The sequence below is a fragment of the Callorhinus ursinus genome, unplaced genomic scaffold (genome assembly GCF_003265705.2).
Source record: "Callorhinus ursinus isolate GAN/ISIS: 27379988/994484 unplaced genomic scaffold, GSC_fseal_2.0 scaffold15, whole genome shotgun sequence".
Lineage (NCBI taxonomy): Eukaryota > Metazoa > Chordata > Mammalia > Carnivora > Otariidae > Callorhinus > Callorhinus ursinus.
In genome coordinates, this window is record NW_027397077.1 from 33033137 (window position 1) to 33045229 (window position 12093).

Sequence of the window (12093 nt, forward strand, 5' to 3'; positions counted from 1 at the left end):
GACTCATTATGACTTCAACTAAGTAAAAATTGGTTATTGTATGGCAAAAGAAAAAGTAAGATATGTAACAACGAACATAATTATGTTACAGTAGTGGGGCTGTGACTGGTAAGATTTTTGTTTTGGACAATGGACAAAAATTTTCGTAGTGTCTTTTCACTCTCATTTCTTCTGTCACGGAGGAGAGCTGAAAAATCTTTAAATGAAATCACTTATCTCGACATGGTGGGAAGGGGAGGGGCTACGAGGAACCAGCGGCATTGCTCCGGAGAAAACAATAATAAATCTGAGATTTAAAAAGATGTTCAGAAAATGTGCCTCACTGAAAAGTTAAAAGCTAAGAGCTCCTAATGAGTGATACTAAGGAATCCACTTTGTGTCATCCTGCCTTCTGTCCCCAAATCACTTTGTGGCCTTTGTAGAGTCATTTATGGCCTCTGTTTACCCATTTGCAAAATGAGATGTTCTAGTTAAAAATGTCTGCAATTTAATGACAGTATCACCTTTTACATTTGGGTTAATGGCAATTACATAGAATACATTATTGTGAGGGTTAGTAGAGTTAAGATGATCACTCTAGTCAATTGAAGGGTGAGTCTATGCTGTAATGACAGAAAAGAAAATGCAGGATAGAATGATGACAGAATGGGTGGGGCATGGGTGTCAGAGAGAGTGAACTTGGGGAAAGGATGAAAGCAAGTGTACAGATGTACATGTTTGATGCTGTAGCATTACCAACCTCACTATGATTTATAGAATTTCAGTAAACTGCGCTTACCTGCACAAGACGTTTCCTCTACAGGGGGGTGCCCTGACCTGCCCGTGTTCCTCCCCAGAGGTGGCACCAAAATTGTGATCTGCACCCTGGGTCAACCAAAAACCCTGTGGACAAGAAAGGACAGCTGTGAGTCTGGCAGGGTCAGCAGATGTGGCTGGAAAAGCGTTAGCTCATTCTGTCCTCTTTTGTGCCCTGCTCCTGGGTCACCGATGCTACCATCTGTGGATCTTTTACTCCCCATTCACCTCCTTTTTCTCCCAACTGGTCCCATTCACCATCTGCTCCCTCCTTCATTTCGTCTTTCCAAAGTCTACCCAGTCATCCAAAGCTACATCTTTCAGTAGGGATGATAACAGATGATTACTGAACAAAAACATCTATGAAAGCAGGTTTCTTGGATTAAGCCTTGGTTATTAAAACCAAAAAGGAAAACATGATCATTCACCACTTATTTTTAATTCAGTAACTTTATCCTGAAACAAAGTATCATACTGAGGCCCTCACATTTCTACTTGTTTGCATGGAATGTGTTCATTGATCAGGAGCTCTGCAAACCAGAGGGGAAGGAAATATATAAGTTCATAGATGGTTGCCTTGTAGCTCAAGAATTGACTTTAATAGGACATAATTAAGGCTGGTATTAGATGAGAGAAAATGAGAATAAAAAAGCCCACTGCTGTTTCAATTTCTGGCTTCTGCACTTCATTAGCAGCAAGGGATGCACACACTGGGAAGAGAAATTTCTGACTTCCTTCCTTCCTTCCTTCCTTCCTTCCTTCCTTCCTTCCTTCCTTTTTTGTATTGTAGCTCTCTAGTTTTTTAATGTGTTGCAGAATGTTGCTACCTTGGTTGAAGCAGTCAATTATCTTTTGCCTAGATTATTGCAATAGCCTCAGTATTGGTCTCTGGCCTTATACCCTTGTCCTCTGCAGCTGGTTCTTAATGAAGCAGCCAGAACGATCCCAGGAAAGCACAAGTCAGATCATGTAACTCCCCTGCCTAGAACCCTTCCTTCACTTCTCCGTCACAGTGTAAGCCAGTTCTTAACAGTGGCCTTATAATGCACAGTGGGCTTCTAGATCCTGCTCTGGCTCCCCTTTGCTACTCTCTCCAGGGTCTCACTACTTTCCATCAATCCTGGCCTTCATGTTTCACAACCGAGTAGGGGCCATTCCCACCCCAAGGTCTTTGCACTGGCTGTTCCATTTGCCTGGAATGCTCCCCCCCCCGCTCCCGCCATAGACTCATGGCTTGCTCCCTTATACATTTAGGTCTTTGATCAACTGCCCCTTCTTGGGAAGTCCTTCCCAGATTAACTAGTATCTAACTGCAACCTGACCCCTAGTCCCCCATCATTCTCTATCCTCCTCCTCAAAAGCATTTGTCAACTTCTAAAACTAACCATAAGGATTCATTTTAAAAATTGCCCTCACCCTTCCAAGAATGTAAGCTCCTTGAGAGGTCAGATGTCTTTGCCTCCTTTGTTTACTCATGTGTTCCAAAGGCCTAGCACAGGGCTCGGAACTTAATAAGTGCTCAAAAAATATTTATTCATGTATGAATACATGAATGAGTGAAGTGCTCAGTCATGTTGATTGACCTAACATTATTTCCTCTCTTCTTCCTTGCTAACAACCCTCGTTTTTGGGGGGGCAACAGTGTGGGGAGGCACTGGCTGATGTGATGTAGAGAAAGTCTGCTGGGCAGCCAGGGAGCATACCGAGAAGACAAAGACAACTTCCAGACAAGATTTTCCTTCATGATTAAAGGATAAGGTTTCATTCCTGCTCACTCCACTGTGATGAAAACTAAGCTCCAATTAGTTTGATGGCTAAAACCAGCCCAACAGCCGAAAGAGTCTTGAAAGGAAATCAGATTTTAGAGAAAGCAAAGTGAGATTTACTTGGAGCTATATTCTGTTATTTTTTAAAACAAATGTCTGTTTATTAATGTTCGGAACGCTGGAATTACAACACGAGGAAAGAGTCTGGGGTAAATGAAGATTTTTGAATTTGCGCTTCTGCTGTGCTGGTCTTCCCCCCGAGCCCCCCACTCCCACTTCTCTACCCCCTCCCCTCTGCAAGGCAGCTGTGGAAGGGACCGTGTGCAGGACACTGATGACAAGCCCAAGGGAACAGGAACGGTAGTGGAACTTTCTGTTCCTTCTCCTGACACAGTCTGGATGAGCAGGCCCTCCTTGGGGTTTCCTGAGATTTTTAAATTTAGCTCTTTCACGGTGTTTAAAAGCACCGGCTCTGGGCCCTCATGATCAATGGATATAGGGGAGTGACTGGGGCCTTGCAGCTGGGGTGCCCGTTTGGGGAAGAGGGGCCCAGGGTACCCACATCCTACTTCTCAGCTCTAGCCCCTCCTGCCTGCCCAGGTTCTTCTGAAGGTCACCTGGAGGTTACAGCCCTAGTGTCAGCTGGTCCCCAGGTGCGTGGACAGGGCAGTGGGAAGGCCAGAGGCCTAGCCCACAAACTTGGCCCACTGTCACCCCCTGGCAGACAGCTGCTGCTAAATCTCTGCAGCCAGGCCCAAAGTGGCCTTCCCCAGTTGGACAGCAGCCTCCAGGGTATGGGAGGGTAGCCCTGCCAGCTGGAAGGGGAGGTCTGGGTGACCCAAGGGGAAGTGGCAGGTTTGTGCCCCCTCCTTGCACCTTTGTCCCCGACCACCCAGCTGTCTGGAGACCTGGCATTGGGCTGGCAGGATGGCCAGCCGTCCGGAGCTGCGCTGTGCTTAGGAGATTTCCACCTGGCTGCTCTTCTTCCCTCCTGCTGTTTCTGCCATTTCCCAGTGTCAGTCTTGGCCACAGCAGGGTGGGCACTGTGGAGCCTCCGTGGGCAAGGACCACAGCTGACATTTCAGTTCCCAGGCAAGAGGCCTAGCTACCAGGGCAGTGAATCAGGGGAAACCAGAGCCCAGGGAGCCTCCACGCTGCCCTTTGAGCTGGTAGAAAAAGGGTGGTGTTTCATCCATTACCATTTTTAATTAAGAGATTAATTCATTAATTTTGGAACTTCATACGCCTTCCGGTTCTTTACTCTCTGGTGCAAAAGCACATGTGAGTCACAGATTTACCTTGTTTCCAGGGTCCTTTGCTGCATCCATGCCACAACTATGGCCTCTGCTCCTAAAAAAGAGGTCAAATACTGGTGACCTCCTGGCTAAAATTAGGAAGCTCCGTTTGGTCTTTGTGATATCTTGAGTTTTTCAATTTGTGGGCAACATTTGGAAATTGAAAAGTACCCACACAAATATTGATTTCTTTTAAAAAAAAAATAGGAAGATTTGGCAGCTCTAGGTGAGATTCATGCAGGGGAACGGTTGTCTGGAAGGAAGCGACAGGTGCCTTATTTAGATGGGCAGCCCCTGTTGGCCAGAGACCCCAACTGACCAGTGTGTTACCTGCCCAGATCTGTCTGGCACTGTGTTTGCAACCCATCACTTGCCCGGACAGCCCTGGCCTGTGTCTGGTGCAGCACAGTGATTATTACCAGGGCACCCTGCTTCCTCCATCCTCTCTCCACAGGGCCAGTGTGTACCCTGAACTCTATGCCCCACAGAGGTGCTCCCAGCTCTGTGCCGGGCCTGCGAGGGCTGATACGGCCATCACTCAAGGCTTCATGTTCACATTAGGCCTCCCTTGGCAATTAAGGGTCAGAGTTAGGGATCATTCAACCCTTTGTACCTCTGTGATTCATTCAAAAAGGGGATCATTTTCACCTAGTTTCGCTGAGCTATTCTAGTGGTTCTATCACTGTCTTAAAAATCTTTAGAATAAAGACATAATAATTCTCCTATTTCTAGGCTCTAGAAGCCACAGATACTTTCTAAACTTGTCTAAGTGGAGAAAGCTTTTAAAAATTTTTGGCTACCTACCTATCAGGGAAAAAACACACAATATATCCAGCAATACATCCTTTTTTGGTCTACTTCTCTCCTTCCAGGGCTGGGTCTGGCAGCCACTGCTTCAGAATGTGTGTCTAGGTGTCTGGGATCCCATGAATCCCAGGGTTCTAAGGGAATGAAAGATGGATCTTGTCTGCTTTATGCAGACCTGCAGGGGAGAGAACAGGGAAACCTGCTCTGTGAGCAGACATAAAAATGAGGTGTAGTAAGGATATTTCATAGCCCTTTCAAAGTGTTGACAATTTTATTAAGTACTCACTTTCATATTTCAGTAATATTGGTGAATAATTTGGGATTTGAAAAAACACCTTTATATACGTCTTTCACTGCTTTTGGTGATAGTTTCAGGTACCCCGGAGCCTATTCAAGCCTCAGGCATGTTGGATTATTTGCAAGAATGATTATTTGTGACGAAACTTAATGTTGCAAGTTACTGAGACTTCTCGCCATCCCATCCATCTCTGGTTGGACAGGTAAAGTAGGGAAGATTTTGCAAGAGAGTAAAACAATTTATGTTTTTAAACTTGTGTACAAAACTGCTTTATGATTCACCCTCTAGCTTTTCCTGATTTCATGGGGGTGTTTCCAGTGTAGTAAGGAAGCAAAAGAGTACAGGGTGCTGCAGGGAGAGAAACTCAAGGCCGGGGGTCAGGGGGAGTCCTAGATTCCACCCATAGCCTTGTTTCCTATGGTGACCTTGGGTCATGGCTGGGTCTTTTCAATGTCTTCTCTCTTGGCCTCATATGCAGGGGTTTACAGTGGCGAGGAAGCAGGAGGTTTTGCGACAGTAACAAAATCTCTGTGTCTTAACACAGCAAGGGTATTTTTTGCTCAAATCAAGTCTGCTCTGGGTGTGGGAACTCTCAGAGATGGACTCCTGGTGTAGGCTGCTTCAATCTAGGGCAGCCCCATATCAGCACCTGCTTCTGGAGAATCTAGCACTACCTCTTCAGTGCTTCTGCCTGCAAGTGACACAAACCCACCTCTACTCTTATTTCAATGGCCACCTTGAATCCAAGGGCCAAGCCTGACTTCAAGGGGCCAGGAAAGAGTAATACTCTGTATTTTGTAACATCTGCCACACGGTGGAACTACATCAGAGGTTTTCCTGTGTGTGCATATGTGTGCATAGATGAATGTATATATTTGTATACACACATATGTTCACACACGTATTCATAAATATATATGTTTCAAAATACTTCACTGAAATGAAGTTTTGCATGGACGCATAAACAACTATAAGGAAGGAAACTGGAATGGTTGAGGTTGACACTTTTAACTCTCCTCACCCTTCTATACTTGCAGGGGAACAAAGTTCCACAATCCCTGGATGTTCTAAAATGCTGTGATACTATCCAATGGCCTGGAACCGAACAACTTCATAAGCCACTGGCTTGAAAATAAGACTCCAGGACAATGACCAAATTCAGATGTCACCAGAATAATCTATTTCATTGTATCTCTATGTGAGAAAGTCCAGCAACTTATGAGGGAAATTAGAAGAGAGACGGAAAACCAATCAAATTAGGGTCTGAATAAATATAATTCCAAACGCATGAGTTGAATTTGGGTTCCCCAATTCTAGTACATGTACCCTTAGCTGCAACTGACATCATTTTCTCATTTATATTATGAAGCAGTAGGAAAATGTATAACCTCAGTGTTTATTGGGAAAAATCCCTCATATGAAGTAATTAATAGATGCCTGAGTAATGTGGCTATCAATTAATGAAAAATAGAAAGATGGATAAAAGAACGTCTAATAATGTGCTCAGTAGAGGAGCTAATTGGAGAGCCAGGAAGACAAAAAAAAAAAAAAAAAAAAGGCTAAGATGCTTTGCAAGCCAGGGCCAGAGCTGTGACACAAATCCTGATGTGTTCAGAGAGAAAAACAATCACACTAAGGCTCTCAAATCTCTATGGCTTTGGCTATTCTTCAACTCAGGTTAATCATCGTATTTACTGTCTGTGTCATGGGCCAGGTGTTGTTATGGGAACTGAGCAAACACCCAGAAAAAATCCAGACAGAAGTGCCTGTCCTCACAGAGCTTACATTCCCCTGGGAGAAAGAGGGTAATGAGCGAGCAGAGAAAAAAGATGACTCAGATGGACTCTCTGTCCTTGGCTGGGTTATGGTGTGAGGAGGAGGCAGGCCTGTGAACACCATAGCAAGATACCCAGGGCAGTGGGCCACGTTGCGTGCTTTTTCTATGACAGGTGAACCATGATGGGTGCTGGGGAAGGAGGGGCACATTTCTCTATAAGAAGGGCAGGGACCTTCTCAGAGGAGAAGGATTGAGTAGAAGGTAGGCCTCAGCCACTTTGTCTCAATGGCTGCATTCAGCACCAACACGCAGTTGGTTAGTGTGGTAGTGGCTGCACATGGATGCCCCTCCTCCAACTGTCCAAGTTGCAAGTGACATCAGACCTCTTCACTTGGCTGCAGTAATAGCCATGACTTGGACAAAGAGCAGTTGGTAGGTCTGACGTTATATGTGTCTTAGACATGAAAGAGGTTTGTCACTCATTTTCCTTCATAAACATTACTTCAGACTTCTACTAGCTATCCAAGAACTTAATCAAACTTCAGGACCCCAAAATCGGGATCTCATGACCTAAAAGGATTCACCTTTAGTCCCTCCTAGAGTTCAGTCCTATGGAAATAATTCAAAGAACAGATGAGAATTTGTGCACAAAGATGTTCTTGGCAGTGTTATTTAAAACATGGAAGGTAGAAACAAAATGTGCCATATTTTGTAAGTGATAGGTTATCTTCCTACTAAAATATTATCTGCTTAAATGAGCCAGAGTCAGTTTCTATTCAACTAAAAACCCTGACATGTGTACAGAAGAAAAGCACGAACAATGTACAGCCTAAATAATGAAATATTCTGAAAGAGTGGTTGCCTCTGGATATTGGGATTCCCCCCACACCAGCTTCTAAAACATTTCCATTTTTTTCTTTTTTTTTTTAAGGTTTTATTTATTTATTTTTCAGAGAGAGAGAGAATGAGCCGGCGGGGGGGCGGGGGCAGAGGGAGAAGCCAACTCTCCGCTGAGCAAGGAGCCTGATGTGGGACTCAATCCCAGGACCCCGGGATCATGACCTGAGCCGAAGGAAGACACTTAACCGACTGAGCCACCCAAGCGCCCCTCTATTTTTCAATAGGTCATAATTCTAAGTAATTTATGAGTAAATGAAATTATAGGTAATTACTTTCATTAATTAAAACAAATTAAAAGGAGGTGTATTTTTTTTTCCAAAGAAGTCACAGGAGTAGCTGAGATGAGGTGCATGTAAATAATTGTATAAACCACAGTGTGGCAAGATCTATTTAGCAGGACTTTCTGCCATGGGAGGATAGCATATAAAGAATTACTTTACTAGATGGGGGGCGCCTGAGTGGCTCAGTCGGTTAAGCATCTGCCTTCGGCTCAGGTCATGATCCCAGGGTCCTGGGATCAAGCCCCGCATCGGGCTCCCTGCTCGTCGGGAAGCCTGCTTCTCCCTCTCCCACTCCCCCTGCTTGTGTTCCCTCTCTCACTATATCTCTCTTGTCACAGATCTGTACCTCTGAAACAAATAATGCAATATATGTTAAGGAAAAAAAAAGAAGAAGATAGCAGGAGGGGAAGAATGAAGGGGAGTAAGTCGGAGGGGGAGATGAACCATGAGAGACGATGGACTCTGAAAAACAAACAGGGTTCTAGAGGGGAGGGGGGTGGGGCGATGGGTTAGCCTGGTGATGGGTATTAAAGAGGGCACGTTCTGCGTGGAGCACTGGGTGTTATGCACAAACAATGAATCATGGAACACTACCTCAAAAACTGATGATGTAATGTATGGTGATTAACATAACAATAAAAATTTAAAGTAAAAAAATAGAAAAAATAAAATAAAATCTTAAAAAAAAAAAAGAAATACTTTACTAGATGGAATCGTAAACTGTGCCTGAGATTCATGCCTATCCGAACAGAAACATATGAACTCCCTCACAGTGTACCAGTGCTTGGAGCCAGTATCATGCTCTGGAGATTACCACTGTTTTAACATGAATTTCCTGTATGCTTGGGATTGCTGGCAGCCTGACGAAACACTTCCTCTAAATGAGAAGACTTATTCTGGTCCTGTCATTCAGGAATGAGCAAACATTTGTTAACATTTACTCTGATCCAAAAATCCACGGGCTTTGCATGTGTCCCTTCATTGAATTTACAATAGTCTTGAGAGGTACATGCTATCATTTCCTAGTTTTTATGATCTCAAGTCCCTTTCTCCCTATGAAGTGAAAGGTTCAAGATGAATGATTTTCTATTCGCAACCAGCTTTCATTTTCTACAAACCTGTAAATTCAAGTCTCCGCAGATCTTAGCTCACTGTGTGTTCCTTACCCTTTGTCCTAACCTCTCCCTGGAATTCCAGTACCTGGATCTACCTCCTAATTCATGCTCTTACCATAGATTTGTAGATTCTTGCTTGCAGTGCTGTGTGACACTCCTTAGCTTCCCCCCAAGAAAGACGAAAAGAGAACCACATCAAGGGGACTAGGAGATGAGGAATGCATGTTGGTTTCCCTTGGAGTAGAGTATCTCTGAGTATCGCTTGAGTCCACTCTAGGTTACCAGGTTTTTCCTGGATGGATTATAAATGGATCTGAGAATGTAAATCTTTTTGCTTGTTTGTTTGTTTGCAGGTAGTAGACACAAACCCATAGATTTTCACTTTGATGCACAACTAAGGACTGTTTATTAATAAAGTTAAAAAATATGGATAACTAAAACTTGGTTTCAAAAATTAAAATTAAGACATTGTTAGAGTTTGCTAAAAAATTCCATTTTATATTCTATCAGTAAGTCTGGAAGCCACCCAATGCTTTGGCAATATTGCAAAGCTTCTGCTGAGAACACACAAGCGTGCAGCGAAGAGACTCCCACGACTTTCTGGAAGGGTGCTGTGTTAAATGTATAGCATCAGTGCTACTTTCAGTTGGTTTGGTTTTGGATTGTTTCTCTTTTTATTGCATTAATTTAGTTGAGAAATTATGTTGGGATTTGCTTTTGTTGATCACTGGGTTGGTGACATGCATTTTCAGAGATTTTATTGTTACATGCTCACTTCAATACTTAGCCATCACAGAATTCTTTTGCTTTAGAAAGCTGGCATGCATAGGATGTGTGGAGGTAGATTTTTCGCTCTGTTGTAATGAGTCAAGATCTAAAAAGTCAGACAGACACTGATTTATAGCCCATCCTGATGTTCTTGATACTTTATCACATGGCCATGTTCCTGTCGGCAAGAGTCTCTCAGTGCTGGCTGAAGATGCTTGGGCAGCCACCATATTCCAATCAAGCAAACTGATGGTGGTGCTTTAAATTTATTTAAATGCCTCTCCCTGGAAAAGCAGGGCATCCTGGGATTAAACAGGCCCACACCACAAGTTCCCTCTGTGCCCGGCTGGGACTTGAAAGAACAGAATGGTGAAGCTCTTATTATTTTGAAACACTCAAGCATAAATCTTGCTGATGATAGAGTTTGGCCCCTTGCCTTGGGCAGTGATATAAGTGATGAATACAAAGAGCAATAACCCTTTTCCTGCAAAAGGTATTTCCTACTTCACTCAGTTCAAGTATCCCTTCATCCAGCAATCTGTTCTGATGTCTCCAAGCAGCTATGGCATTTGTCACTTTACGTTGACGTTTTATTTTTATGCATTCCATTGCCCAACTCTGAGGAATGCCTGCCGAGGGCAGGGACTGTGCCATACTCACCTGTGTACACGTAGCAAACAGCCCAGGGGAGAAGGGGGGCGCTTCATAAACAACTGTTGGACTGAATCCAACTTAGAAAACAATATGGCAGAGAGAAAAGGCCAGCCTGTGTCTGTCCGGTCATGGAATGTGCTACTGGAGTGATGGCTTACAGAGAGGACCCAACCATCTTTAAAAGCTGTGTAGACCTCCAGACTCCCAAGTTAAGATAGGAAGGAAACAATGAAGATAATAATGGCAACAGTTTATCTGAATGCTTTCCATCTGACAGGCTGTGGGAGAGAGACTTTCTATAACCATTATTTCCATTAATCCTTCCATCAACCCAGAAGGGAGACATTTGTAAGTCTACTAGAAGGGAACCAGAGTTGAAGTTCTGAGACTAAGCCTTCCCAGCATGGAAGTAACAGAGCTGGGAATTCAAACCCAGACTAGTCTGTCTCCAAAAAGAACTCACTACAGCTGAAGACAATGAGAGGCAATATTTGACAATAGGATGGGCAGGCAATGTGGGAGGATGTGAAAAGCTGGGGTGGGGCGTGGGTGGGGGAGGATTATGGTGTAAACTTTGGCAAATACAGGGGGAATTTCTTCCCTAGAAATAGTAGGAAAGGAAGAACCATGGGGTGGGGATTGGGGTGTGTGCTAGGCTGCATAATAATCCTCCAAAGATGTCCACATCCTACCCCTGGAAACTGTAAATATATTACATAGCAAAAGGGACTTTGCAGATGTGTTCAATTAAGGATCTTGGGATGGAAAATTATCCTGACTTCCTGGGCGACTCAATGGAATCACCGAGGGTCCTTATAAGAATGCATGGGGTCACAGTCAGAGAAGGAGACATCACAACAGAAGCAGAGGACCAGTGAGGTGGGAGCCCATGCATGGAGTGGCTTCCAAAAGCTGGGGAAGGCAAGGAAACAAATTCTCCCCTTGAGCCTCCAGAAGGAACACAGTCCTTTCAACACTTTGATTTCAGCCCAGAGACGGACTCTGGACTTCTGACCTCCAGAATGGTAAGATAGTTTTACTTGTGTGATTTTAGGCCCTGGAGCTTGTGGAAATTTGGTACAGTGGGGAAAGGAAATGAATGCAGGGCCCAAGGTGAAAATACAGAGGTCTTGAAGCTGAGAAGAGATTTCTGAGGTCAGGTTGGTTTGGGGGTAAGGAGGGAGTAGGGTGAGGGGGTGAGGGGCTGAGGTGGTGCCATTCAAGGTGGGCCAAGGACACCTGAAGCACTTGCTAAAATGAACATCTGCAGGCCCCACCTTAGAACTTCACAGTCCAACTGCTCATGCAGTGACCCTCACAGCCTCATGTGTACTGCTGTCAGAAGAGTGACAACCAAGCCTAGCCCACCCACATAGATAAATAAATGAATACAGCTGACATGAGAATATGAATGTGCCCTGGCCTTTGTGGAGGGAACAGTTCAGACCAGAGGCAGAATAAACAGGTTGCTTGATGTACCCTACCATCTGTGATTATGGATGTTAATGACTCCTCGAATGATGACCATGTTCCAGAGCAGTGTTAGGTGCTGTGGACAATGATGGTGAGCAATGCAGGCATGCCCATCCTCTCCTAGAACCTATAGTCTAGACAAGGCTCACATAGACATGCGAACA

At 44.3% G+C, this 12093-nt stretch overlaps 1 long non-coding RNA gene across 1 annotated transcript; it reads left to right on the forward strand.

Annotated features, from left to right (window-relative positions):
* Positions 1-802: 802 nt before the first annotated feature.
* On the forward strand, positions 803-6365 carry LOC112833574 (uncharacterized). Its single transcript, XR_003210675.2, has 3 exons — positions 803-904; positions 5033-5163; positions 5999-6365. It is a non-coding gene; the product is annotated as an uncharacterized lncRNA (long non-coding RNA).
* The last annotated feature ends 5728 nt before the right edge of the window (positions 6366-12093 follow it).